General features: G+C 40.3%; 1 long non-coding RNA gene across 2 annotated transcripts in view; it reads left to right on the top strand.

The window, feature by feature from the left end:
* The first annotated feature begins 343 nt into the window (after positions 1 to 343).
* The window catches only part of LOC126503377 (uncharacterized), a 30,470-nt gene continuing 17,977 nt past the window's right edge, over positions 344 to 12,836 (top strand). Inside the window, exons 1-2 of one of the 2 annotated variants that reach the window (XR_007592274.1) lie at positions 344 to 712; positions 12,100 to 12,348. This is a non-coding gene — a long non-coding RNA (uncharacterized lncRNA). The remainder of the gene's footprint in view (positions 713 to 12,099; positions 12,349 to 12,836) is intronic. The other variant, XR_007592275.1, reaches the window with a different exon arrangement.

Raw genomic sequence — 12,836 nt, forward strand, 5'->3', positions numbered from 1 at the left:
ATTGTAATGCTTCAAATAACCAGCACCATTTCTAAGCCTTCTTCCAATGAAGGGGGGAAGAACCTGCATGATTGTCCAGGGGTCTCTCGGAGATGACACTAGTTTTAGGAGCTAATGAAGCTAGCTAATCAAATGTTCTTGGTACAAACGATGGTTGGTTTGCTAGGGGTCGCTAGACACCCATCCCTTGTGCCTCCCTACCTTTCCCATGCTTTTAATTGTTTGCCCGACAAAAGTGGAGCTGCTTCCTGTATGTGCATGACCACAAACCCACATTTCCTGCACTGGCTTTCCTGTTCTCACAGGGTTTGATGGTGTTTGCTAGGCTTCAAAAACACTCTCATCTCCACCTCTCCCTTGCGCACTTCTTTCCATGACCAAGTCTGCATATAATACTTTGCTCACTCATTCTTTTCATGAGACATTTGTGATTTGAGCTTCAAGAGACTTTGTGGGATACTTCTCCCCTCTTCCTATTGCAATAGCCTTCTTGATATGTTTTCATGTTCATGTCTAGACTGGATTTTTTTTCCTGCCGCAGTAAGGATGCCACAATTTGAACAGAATTTTGACTACACCTCAACTGCTGTTTCTCTACAACGTGCTGTGATTTGGACAGAATGCTGGCTTCCCTCCTGCTCTCCTTGCCCAAGTGATAATGCCATCGTGTTGAACTCTTTGAAGCCTGTCTTGAAAAGCAAAATCCACAATGGTGAGTCTCCACCCTCCCAATTCTAATATCTCATAATTCTAATCTTTTTTTCCTTTGAAAGTCCACTTTAGTTTTCCCTCAGTTTTGTCTTTTTCTTCTCTTTCTCTAAATACTTCCACATTTTTAAAAATATATGGTTAAACTCCTAGGAAACCATACCTCAGTTTCAGGTCCAAGACCTCTAGCACTGGTAGGAGTTCCTTTTATTGTCAAGGTAAACTGTCAATCATTTATTACCCCTCACATCCTAGATTATGCTCTTGACGAAACTCAGAATCTTCCCAAACTGTCTCATTCTGTGAAGAGATGTTTGTTTCCTTACCTCTAAGATCTCACCTAAGTAGTACGTAGCTTTTTTTCTCACCCTCTTATTTGTTATAGAAGGAAACCATGACATTCTTTCAAAAAGCTTTGCAGAGACATGGCTTCCCTCAAAGGCCACCTGTTTTCCCCAGTGTCTTTTATCATCAGGCATTTCCATTATCTGTTCCAACATCTCCACCTCCTCTGTCTTTACTTAGCCTGACTTGAGTCTGAATCTTCTCAACTTCAAGACCTCCATGCACTCTATTTCTTTGCCCACTTCTGCCGGACCTCACTTTGGCCTCTCACTTTCTTATGATTTCATGCATCGCATGAAAGCAACACACACCCTTACTGGTGGCTCTGTGGGAGCTTAGGGACACCAACAAGAGCAGTCTGAGTCTGACAAGTCTAAGAAAAGACAAACTAAATGCTTATCCACAAGCAGGCTTGAGAAATACCAGACGACTACCACTGTCTCTTCTCTACCTCCTTACTTTAGCCCACAGCCTTCACGAAATTATACATCAGGTCCAAGGACAGCATAAAGACACTCTATACCAATAGTGGTGAAAAGACTTCTGCCCTTATTACAAGCTGGTGACTTTCATTTGCCCTTCTACCAAACCATAATCTTTATAAAAATGAAAACGGCAGATGAGACTCCATTATTTTCTATAAACCAACAAGCTTTATGTTTCTGTGATAAGGCCTCAATCATGGCTAAAATTCAAAATTAGAATCTGTTAAGCTATTTACATATTTGTCTGTATGGACACATGTGCATGCATACATGCATGTGTGTGTGTGTGTGTAAAAACCGTATCTGTGCAATGTTTTCTTACATCCAGATTGTATTACCACATTCAATTATAAAATCCCTTAAAGGGGCTCATTTTGGACCGGCTTAGAGCTAAATAAAAGCCTATAAAATTAAGAAATTTAAGTTTCCATATGACCAAGGTAAAAGTAATTGTTATTATAAAGTCTTTAATAGAATGTCTTAAAAACTCAAGTTCACATGGTTTAGGTGCATCTTCAGCTAATGGGAGTAATTTGATACGGTGAATTAAGTATAATAAAGTCTCCCTTTCAGCAAGACAGAAATAGATTTATTTCATTCAGATGTTCCTTGCTTATGCACACACACTTAATATATTTTCCTGATATACATATTCTTGGTATATTCTATGTGCTTGATATTCATGACATATGATGGCTCATAACTATTATATCTGAAATTTTTCTCTGTGAAAAATATGCTTATCTTTTTCGTAAGTTAGATACCATATGCACTCTTCTTTGAAAATAGAATTAATCTTCCCATGTATGTATATTTAGCTTAAAACTTCTGAATTGACTTTAAGTGTCAGATAAATAATCAAAATATGGCAATTAAATTACATTATTTTGTAGTTAACTTTCATTGGGTCTTTTAATTTTCAAACGCTTAAAATAATGCTAACCACAGCCATTTTAACTCTGTCTTCGGTAGCTGAATGTGTTATACTCTGATACTTTCTACCATTACTGGCAAATTAACTACAGGGCAGAGGGATTTATCAGCAACAAAAGAGGACTATCTCAGATACCCACAGAATAGAACCAAGCTGGAAAATTAGAAACGCAGGCAATTTAACCAAGGTTTATCCTGGAGAGCAGTATTTGAAAATGACTCTCGTTTCATCAAATTTTACAATAGACCTTTAAGAGCTATGCCTAGCTATTTGGAGGAATCGTGCCTGGTACCTGGCCTTCAGAGTCTCCAGTCTTATAGGCAAGGAAGAAAATTGCTTCCCATCGGGCTCAGGAGTCGTTTGGAGTCCTAAGGAAAATAGAATCCCTGCTACCAACAGACTCTGCAAGCCACGCGGGGCAATGAGCTCTTAGCTTGGCTTCTTACCCACAGAGACTCTGAGAAGTACAATTTGAGGTTGTCCACTATATCTTCCAGCAGAGCAAATATAAGCAAATCTCCCTACAAATTGCCATTCTCGCTACACCTGTGTGACGAGGCAGGGCAAATCCAGCAAGGTCAAACAAATCCCTGACTGAGTGGTCAAGAAAAATCAAAAAGTAGGAGACTTTAGGAGAATATGCACCTTTCAGTGAGACAATGGTCCAGTCTTCTGGATTACCAGATTCTAGTCCTGTGCACTTCTGCTCAAACTGCCTTATACCCCTTTGCAACTGCATGAGACTGATATACAAACTAGCTTTGGCAGAGATTTAATCTTTTTTTTTTCTTGCACTGTAGACATGTTAATTTGGATGTCAGTTTTCAAAATTTACTTGGTTCTTATACCTTATACAAATTGTCAGCCTTCTCCAAATTTTCTGCACCTTGCCCAAATTGCCGACCTTCAACCTAGTTTTCTGATCTTCATGTTTCTTTTAATCTCTCTACATATCTCTGTATTTCTAAATTAACCCTTATACTTTGTCTCTTTCCTGTGAGACTTAAACCTCTTTGTACCAATCCTTGTTGTAGTCCTGGTTTTCTGCTTTTTTTCTGGCAGATAAATCCCAGGATCTTGTCATGCATTTATAAAGAACCATGGCTGTCGCAGGCTATGATTGGGCCCTATTTTCTCCTGGACATGCAGCTGTCCTTACCACTAAACCTATCCATTGAAATGCTAAGTCATCTTCTGAGGAAGATTGCCCAGGTACTGTAGAACATCAGCAAGAACATCAGAAAACTCAAGGAACTGTGCTCTTACCGCTCAATCAGAAGGGTGCATCCGCCAACCCTCTACTCCCCTGAAATACATGTCCTTGGTTTCAGCTTCGTTTCTGTGCTAATACATGGTTTTTTTTTCTTTAATTTCCCCTTTTTCTTTGTGTGTAATGATTTAAAGGAGACCTCACTGATTTAGTCAGAAGGCCAAATAGCCCTCCTAGGGTGAAAACTCTGACCCCGGAGACTTCCATTTTCTCCTAACCTAATTGAAATTCTCCTCATCCGCATTCCATGAAAGTACACACCAGCTTTTATTACTGTACCTCCTTCACTTTGCTAGTCAGGATCGCCGCTTATAAGAGCTTCTTTCACATTCTCCTTACCAGAAATCTCTGAATTAGACGCCGTTGTTTTCTTATAACAGTAGTCCACTTTAGTCGTATTTACCTTACTCAACTCAATTATACATTTTTTTTCCTTGACAAAACCAAAGATCTCATTTAGGATTTGGGAAATGTAAAATACATAAAGTTATCGGAAAATCTGAACACAATTGAACAGGACAGTGTGGTGCTCAGAAACAAAACTTGATTTCCTATTTAACCAAATGGCATTTAAAGAATTTTAGGGAGTTCAGGATTAGTTCAACAACACTACTTGCATACCGTATGCAGGATCTGAGTATGAATCCTAAATAAAGACGGAAGATAGTTGAAGAGAATACGCGTGACAACTCACTTGTAGATCTTTTAAGTGGAGATTTTGTTTCCTTAATAATCAAGGACATGGTAAAAATCAACATAGAACACAGAAAATTATACTGTTAAGGATCTGAATGTTTAACTTTTCAATAGATTATTCATAAGGCAAGTCTTTTACAATATTTTATTAAGAGAAGACCATTAATCTAAGAAACTGTTGTCATTTTAATAGAGAAAACCAAATAGTAGTATTGTATCTGCATAATATTTGATGCTAAAATCTTATTTAAAATCTTATAGACAACCTTATCAACACTGAACTAGATTTGACGACGGTAAATAAGTTGGCCTTTCTGTGAAACTGACAGCCTTCTCTGTTCAGGCAGGTCTTCCCTACATTCTCATTTCAGATTTTGGGAAAATCAGTTATTTTTCTAAGTAAAAAAAAAAAAATTCATCCTGTTTTCCTTAACAAACAAAAAGTCCCTTATGCTTTTCATCCAGAGTTCCTCTCTTCCACTGTGGCTCTTCTTGACTCCCCCACACACACTGATTGTAATCTCTTATTGTAGTTACTTATATGGTGCCGAAAACCTCTAATGGTAGAATAAAGAAAAATTATAAATGGGGCACTTGGTAACCAGCAAAGCAGGTCTTAATGGAGCTCCTAAAGTGGAGGAAGGGGAATAGAGAGTAAACTGAGACCAACTTCCAATAAAAAACACAGCTTGGAGTTTATACCAAATGAACAGAGTGAAGCATTGGTAAATTGAAAAATGCTGAGAGTAATTTGATTTATATTGAGAGGATGAATTCTAGTTAACTTGTCTTTAAAGGTTGTCGGCTAAAAGGAAGTTGAAAACCTAAATATCAGGGGTGAGGATTGAGGAGGCCAATAAAGTATCAGATCTCAAGAGTGGTCATTGATCATGATGAAAGATTGTGAGTGACTGTTCTACCTGGATTTGAAAGACCCGGATAAATCCAGACCCCTCTAGCAGGAAAAGAAGAGCCAAAAATCTAGGATTAGTCAGTTCAGTGACTCTGTTTCAGGAATTAGCTGAAGATATAGTTAGATTGTAATTTAGAGGATAATCTTGAGAAGCAGGGAGTTACCCCCTTGTGATTATCACTGGTATTTTCAGAATTTCCAATGACTTGGATTACTGGGTTGTGGTTTCTTCCCTGAAATACCCCTTCTTCCAGCTACTCGGGGTCGAACTCCTCCCCTGCATGGGTTATGAGTCTGGGCCCCAATGCACTGGCTCCTGTCAATAAAACTCGTGTGATTGCAGCAAAAACAGTCTCTTGTGAGTTACTGCGGGGGGGGGGGTATCCCGAGACTTGAGTGAGAGTCTGCCCACACTGGGGGTCTTTCAGATTCATTACAAACACCGACTGGGCATTACTGAGGCTCAAGCCCAGTTTGAAGAAGGCTCTAAAGAGACTGGTTGAAGTATAAAATTTGGTCAAAATAAGAATCTGGGTTTTTTTTTACTTTTTAATTTTTTAAGTTAAATTAGTTCTTAGATGACCTTACACACACACACACACACACACACACACACACAAAGGGGGGGCACTAGTATTTACTTTGCCAAATCATAGTTGAAACACCAGTAAGTAGGCTCTTAATTCACGACTCTGAAGATGTTTTTGATATTTTGTTGTATTTTTCCAGGTTTATTAATAAAAGAAGCATCCATCATAGAGTTATGAAAAAGGTGCCTTTTGTAGTGCAGTAAGTCTAAAGAACTTTTGAGGATCACCCCCACAAGGCTTTTATTTGAGCTTGAATTTGACACTACACAGTTTCTTTCATGGTCATGGTGGTTTCTTCTGACAATTGCTCAAGGTTGCATCCAGTATGATATCTGGTTAGTAGGACAGGGTTCATATCTCCAGGCATTGTCTGAACTTTGGAGGTTCCATCAAAGTCACCCCCAATTATCGCTGTTATTATTTTGGCTTGTGTTTTATCCCGAAACTCATTTTCTTTCTTCCTTTAGGTTCTGATTTCTATAGACAGTGAAGGCCAAGCCCAATAACTGATTTGGTGGATCTGGGCTTCCATATGTAATCTTTGTAGTTCATTTCTTGTATCAGAAACAGATTGGATGATGAAATATTGTCCCATTAATGCTTTTTCCTCCAGAGTTATAGGATCAGTATTAGTGTATTTGCTGAAAGCTTACTGGAGTCTGGATGTTATGGGTCAGCAAATTCATCTTCTTTAGCTATGAATTACATTCGTGGATGAATTATCCTACGAAGCCACGGTTGTGACTGGAGTGGAAGATCAAAGCAGAAGCAATAATCTCTCTAAACCAATGGTCACAACATCTTTGGGAAGTCAAACCACCCTTTCCCATGGGGTCACATGGCAGATATACTGCATATCAGATATTTACAGTATGATTCATAACAGTAACAAGATTAGAGTTAAGAAGTAGCAACAAGAAATCATGGTTTTTTAGTAAGAGAACAGCAGAATTTCCAGCTTTACCTTTGGAAATCTCTCTGCTTTTATTATAAACAAGTACCATGGGTTTGTCCTTTTTCCTCCACTGAGTAAGAATCTCCAGGAATTTTGATCCCATCTATATTTTTTCCTTAGTATTATAATCCACATGAGGTGGAGCAGCAGTTGTTGTATTCTTAGCTGTCATGTCTACCTCCTTTCTATTCATCCCATCTTTATAATAATGCAGAGAGTAGCAAGACATTCCTCCTCCAGTATACATCAATTGACACGGTCAGAGTCTGAAACACACTGACAAATTTATCTGCATCTTCAGAATAAGCATTCAATTTCCCCTTCATTGTTGGATATCTTCCACTAAAAGGGTCACCTGCACTGTAGGAATTCCTCTGGGCCCAATTACCTTCTTTACCAAAAAGGCAGCTTCTTCTGCCTTACATGGGGTTTGCCCTGCAAGGGTTAAAGAACAGTTGAAGTTCTGCTTCCTGGACCTTAAAGGGATCATCACCAAGTACAGGAGGAGACTAGGATTTTTTTCCTTGTGACATGAGAGGGCCACCAGGAATTACTCCAAAGAGAGTGGAATGGTGAACACCCCTAAGAGACAAGAGGACCATAAAATAGAGGGACCTCCATTGTATCTAGAGTTTCTTCATTTATCTTCACATTTCCTTTGCAGAGGTAGTGATGGTATAGGACCATGAAAACCTGTATATGTGGCCTCTCGGACCACTCCCCCAGTCTTCTATGGTAATCATCTAACTGGCATTGGAGGAAGGATAATGCTATTGTTAAGGCTGCCCTTTGAGGCCCACATTCTTCTACATCCCAACTAATATTGTAACTCACGTGTATTTCTCTAGGTTAAACTTCTGCCAAAGGGTAAGGATATACCTGAGAGGCAGAAGACAGTAAAGTAATAGATTTCCCCATGAGAACTTGTAATGGAGAGAAGAGAAAAAAAAATGGAGAATGCTAACCTGTTTCCATGAAAAGGGAGTCTACTTGAGAGGGAAAAATGGGACGTGGATGTGAGTTCCCAGGGCACACCCCCTGTGGAATCTGAACATCCTCAGTGCCTCAGAAGCTCAATATTGACGCTCCCTTTGCATCCTTGGCCTTAAAAACAATTTTCTTCCTTTTGGTTTTGGTCTTAGCAGTGGTACCCCTGGATGAAGGCATAGCATTTTAGCCACCCTCCAATTGAGGTTCCTGGTCTCTTGCCAATGAGCCTCTTGAGAAAGGCGTTGGATCATGTGTCGAGTTACTGCCTGAATGAGGGTTGGAGGAGAAGTTCTATCTATAGTTAGGAATGGTGCGTGGTTATTACTATAATTACAATCTGATCCTGGCAGGCCGTATACTAGGTTAAGTAAGTCAATAAAGGTCCATGATATCAAAATGTCTTCTCCAAAAAGAGGTTGGCGGGAAACCAACATTTGAGAGGGACATAACATAAGGTGATTCATAAGTTTGGCCCAAGTAAAGAGTGATTCTTCCCTAAGTAAGGCAGGAGGATTAGTCCGGTCTACAGAACAGAAAGGGCATGGTCCCTGAAACATTGAACCTAGAGTTTCTATTATTGAAGGAGCGTGAGGTCCCCAGAGTTTAATAATGAGCTGTTTGAAGAAGTCACATGACGTTACATCACAGAAAATGGGGCTAACATCACACATATTGGTGTTGACAAAGAACAGATGCTTGAAAGCTGGGAGAAGTCTTCAAACAAGGTCAGCAGAAGGAGGCGACCCTATTGGAGAAAAGTGCGGGTTGCCCCAATGAATTGGTGCTCAGTCTTTTGTGTTTCTTTCCCACCATTGACTTGCCTATGCAGGCTAGCCTAGGGACTACTCAAGCAGTACTGCAAAGTATGTTCCTAGCGTTTGACTTTCAAGAATAGAGTTAAACTTGTAGAACCACTTTCAGAAGAAAATGAAATGGAGAAGGAAATATATANAGGAGGTGCAGGAGTTTGGTTTTTCTCCAGAGAGCAGAAATAATACTTTTATGAGGAGAGGGAGTTTACCTTGAAGTTGGTTGGGGAAAGGCTTGCTTCTTCCCTTTGTTTTCTTTCCTGTCTGGCAAAGAAGATGGTGGAAGAAATCCAGCCACAGTCACCTGTATTTCATAGTGCAAGGAGAACACAGTCTGATGGTCTTTTCAACCGAACTAATTAATTCAACTTGCCATTACAGCCATAGATAACCAAATGAAAGGGAGAACCACAATGTAATGATGGAAGTATTTAGCAGTAACATAATAATATAGAATTGGTTTTCTTACCTCCTGACTGGCTCAGAAAATATTTTCCTAGTAGCTACAAATTTTTCAAGTTGCATTTAGAGAAAAATAAGATAAATAGAAAAGAGATACTAACTCAATTCTCTGTCACTTTTTTCTGAAGGAGACAAAAAATATTTATAAACCATTAATTCATTTGCAGAGAGCACTAAATGACCATAAAATAAACAAAATCCATCACTGAAACCCAACTAAAAATTCATAAAATGTACCAGTGAACCCTTAGCTGCTGCCAACAGAATGGAGCTGCACAGGGTTTGGACCTTGACTCACCTGTGTGTGTCGGTGATTTGGGTAGAAACAGAGTTTCCACACTCCCGGCAGCCTTGTTGCCTGGTAGAAGACATGAGGATCTTAGGGCAAGTTCCACATCCTGAGTTACAGCACCACACTGCTAAGCCTAAACCAGATTTTAAAAGAAGGAACTTACTCACGTTACTGTAATAGCGAAACTACCTCTGAGCTGGCTGGAACTCACTGAAGGGACTGCCAGCGTCTGCAGGAGCTTTTATAGGTCATAGCTGATCACGTTACCACAGGATGTGATGTGGTCTGTAGTCGTTAACCACAACACATATTCAGTTAGTGAATAACAGGAAATGTTTACAAAAAATGATGAGTTGGTGCTAATCAACAGGATATAAAGAGCAAGATGTTGAAGAATCGCGGTTTTTTTTCACCTCCCACTCTCATCTGACACGTGACTGATACTTGCTATGTAGGCCAGGCTGGCTTCAGATCTGCGGCAACCTTCCTGCCTCTGCCTCCCTAGTGATTGCACAACCATGCACATCTTTCCACAGCTCTTTATTTGCACTAATCTAGGCCAAATTTGCATATGACCTTTGTCCTATAGAACAACTCTGTCCTAAACAGCTTCTCGTTCTTTCTCTCTCTCTCTCCATCCCTCCCTCCTTTCCTCCTTCTCTTTCTCTCTTTCACAATTCTGTTTCCTCAGAAACACCAGAAGGAGCTAAAGCAAAAATATTATTTTATTATATCACCAATCTTATTTACTCTTCTTTTTTTTTTTCGAGATAAGATTTCTCTGTATAACAGCCCTAGTTGTCCTCGAACTCACAGAGATCTGCCTGCCTCTACCTCCCAAATGCAGGGATTTAAGGCATGCATCACCACCGCCGGCAATATTACCAATCTCTTAAAAATACTTTGGGTGAGTGGCATGACTCAGTCAGTAAAATAACCTATAGCCAAGCCTGACTTAAGTCTGATTCCCAGGACCCATATGGTGAAGGAGAGAATCAACTATTACAAGTTGTCCTCTTCCCTTCACACACACACACACACACACACACACACACACACACACACACATTATGGCTCTCACATGTGCACACACATAGGTAAACAAATGCAATAATTTTTAAATGTTTGTACAGCGCCTGGTTGCTTTCCAAAGCATCTATGCTATAGAGCGTGGGAATGAGACCCTTTATCATCTGACTTGCCTCCCTTTTTGTACAGCGCCTGGTTGCTTTCCAAAGCATCTATGCTATAGAGCGTGGGAATGAGACCCTTTATCATCTGACTTGCCTCCCTTTAGCCACTCTCTATAGCCCAGTTCTGTTGACAACCAGCAGTAGTCCCGCTCCATGTCTGTCTCCACACCCAGCCATGACATATGGTTTTCCTTCGGCTTCAAAGGCCCTCCTTCCATCTTGCTAAGTCCTGATGTCTGAATATTGGAGTTTTAACAGTTCTACTGTCTTAGAACGGCTCCTACTGATAATGACATGATACCACAGATTGGACAACCCTTCTATGGAAAATAGGTCCATTTTGGGCTCATGGATCTGAAATCCAAGGCCAGGAATCCGCAATTGATGATAGTCTTCTTTCTGGTAGAACCAATGGCAATACCAAGTATAATGGATAACTAGGGTTGCCAAATTTGACTGTTTTGAAAAATGCCTAAAAAATTGCTAACTCACTCATCAAGGTATGTCTGTGATAGTATTTCCATATTATCAAAGGGCAGTTGTGTCTTGTTGTTTTGGGTCCTTGATCAATAAAAAGGAGGCAAGGGCCGGGCGGTGGGGGCGCATGCTTTTAATCCCAGCACTCGGAAGGCAGAGGCAGGCGGATGTCTGGGAGTTCGAGGCCAGCCTGGTCTACAAGAGCTAGTTCCGGGACAGGCACCAAAGCTACAGAGAAACCCTGTCTCCACAAACCAAAAAATAAATAAATTAAATAAAAAAATTAAAATGAGGCAAATGAGAGAATTACCAGCTCAGGGATTCTACTCTGTATTTTCTGCCATCCATGGTGGGTGATACTCTGCCACCTCTTCGCCACCATGGTGCTCTGAAACTATATTTACCCTGTTGCCATCCATTGTATCCCCCAAGGCCAGGTCACTTGAACTCCTCTGTTATTTCTTTTTCCTTTTATAGCCTGTACCACACCAATCGGCATGTTTCCTTATACGGCATGTACCACACCAATCAACATGTTTCCTTATTTTTTTGCCTTAGTCACTAGACCAGAAGCTCCTATTAGAACCATGTGCCCTGTGTTTCTTCTACATGGCAAGAGATAACAAAGGGTATCAGTAGTGGATAGGCATCTATTGTTCCTACAGGCAGTATCGGGTGCGCTGTGGACATTCGGTAAACCCCTGTGAAGTTAATAAGTCGGTGAGCTTACCTAATGTTTAAAACTGAACAACATGAAGAGCTGGCAAAACACAACTCACTGCCCTGAGGTAGAAACAAGACAAACATACATGAAGAATTAGAAGGAGCTAAAGATGTGTAGGGGAGAGAATGAAATAGTGATTGGTTTTTAAGCAAATTGGTTTCACCTCATACAATCTAGCATAAATAGTAGCATCTGCTAGGCAACCACCCAGAGGGTCTGTATATTTCATAACCACCCGGCTTTTCTCAAAACCAAGGGGAGTTTCTCCACAGAGCCTACAGTCCTGAGACAGCATCAGAGAAAGACACACACTGAAACCAGCTTACTACTGTCTGGATAACTGATTGGAATGGCGTCCAGTTTCCAGGATCATGAGACAGGTTCTCCAACGTCAAATCCATACAGACAAGCATCATGGCTCCTGCACAATGCCTTGTGTATAAATAAGCCCGGAGACTGTGGACAAGTGTCAGCACCTGTTCTTTGCATAGTCCAGTTCTAAGAGGTAAGACAAATTGTTAAGAACACAGACTTCATCATATTTCAGTTAAATCTAAGAATTATCTGTAATATGATCACTCAGCTGATAAGCAGACAAAAAGAAAGCAATTTTTTTTGCTTGTTTTCATTGATTGACTATGAAAAGTGTTGCCTAATAACTGGATTCTAATCCCTCTTCTGGGATTTTCATCCACTGCTTTTCTCATTGTATCAAATGCAAATCCAGCATGTTTAGTCCCTGCTTTAAACTTTCTTCCAATTCTGGATAAATACTCCCTTCTTATAAGTGAAGCAGCAGGGTCCTCAGCAAATATGAACTCAGGAAGTGTACCTACAAAACAGAATGGAGTGTGGGAATGGAGAGCTGAGGGGATGAGCCATCCAGAGTGTGATTTTTCAAAAAGCCCCAACTGGGCACAAATTGCTTCATGAATGGGGTCCTATCTTAACAGGGAGAAGCCAGGCTGTTGTGCTCCAGAGTCTATCAGATCT

This window comes from Alexandromys fortis, unplaced genomic scaffold, assembly GCF_014885135.2.
Source record: "Alexandromys fortis isolate MF-2015 unplaced genomic scaffold, M_Fortis_MF-2015_v1.1 scaffold_2_1_26212458, whole genome shotgun sequence".
NCBI lineage: Eukaryota > Metazoa > Chordata > Mammalia > Rodentia > Cricetidae > Alexandromys > Alexandromys fortis.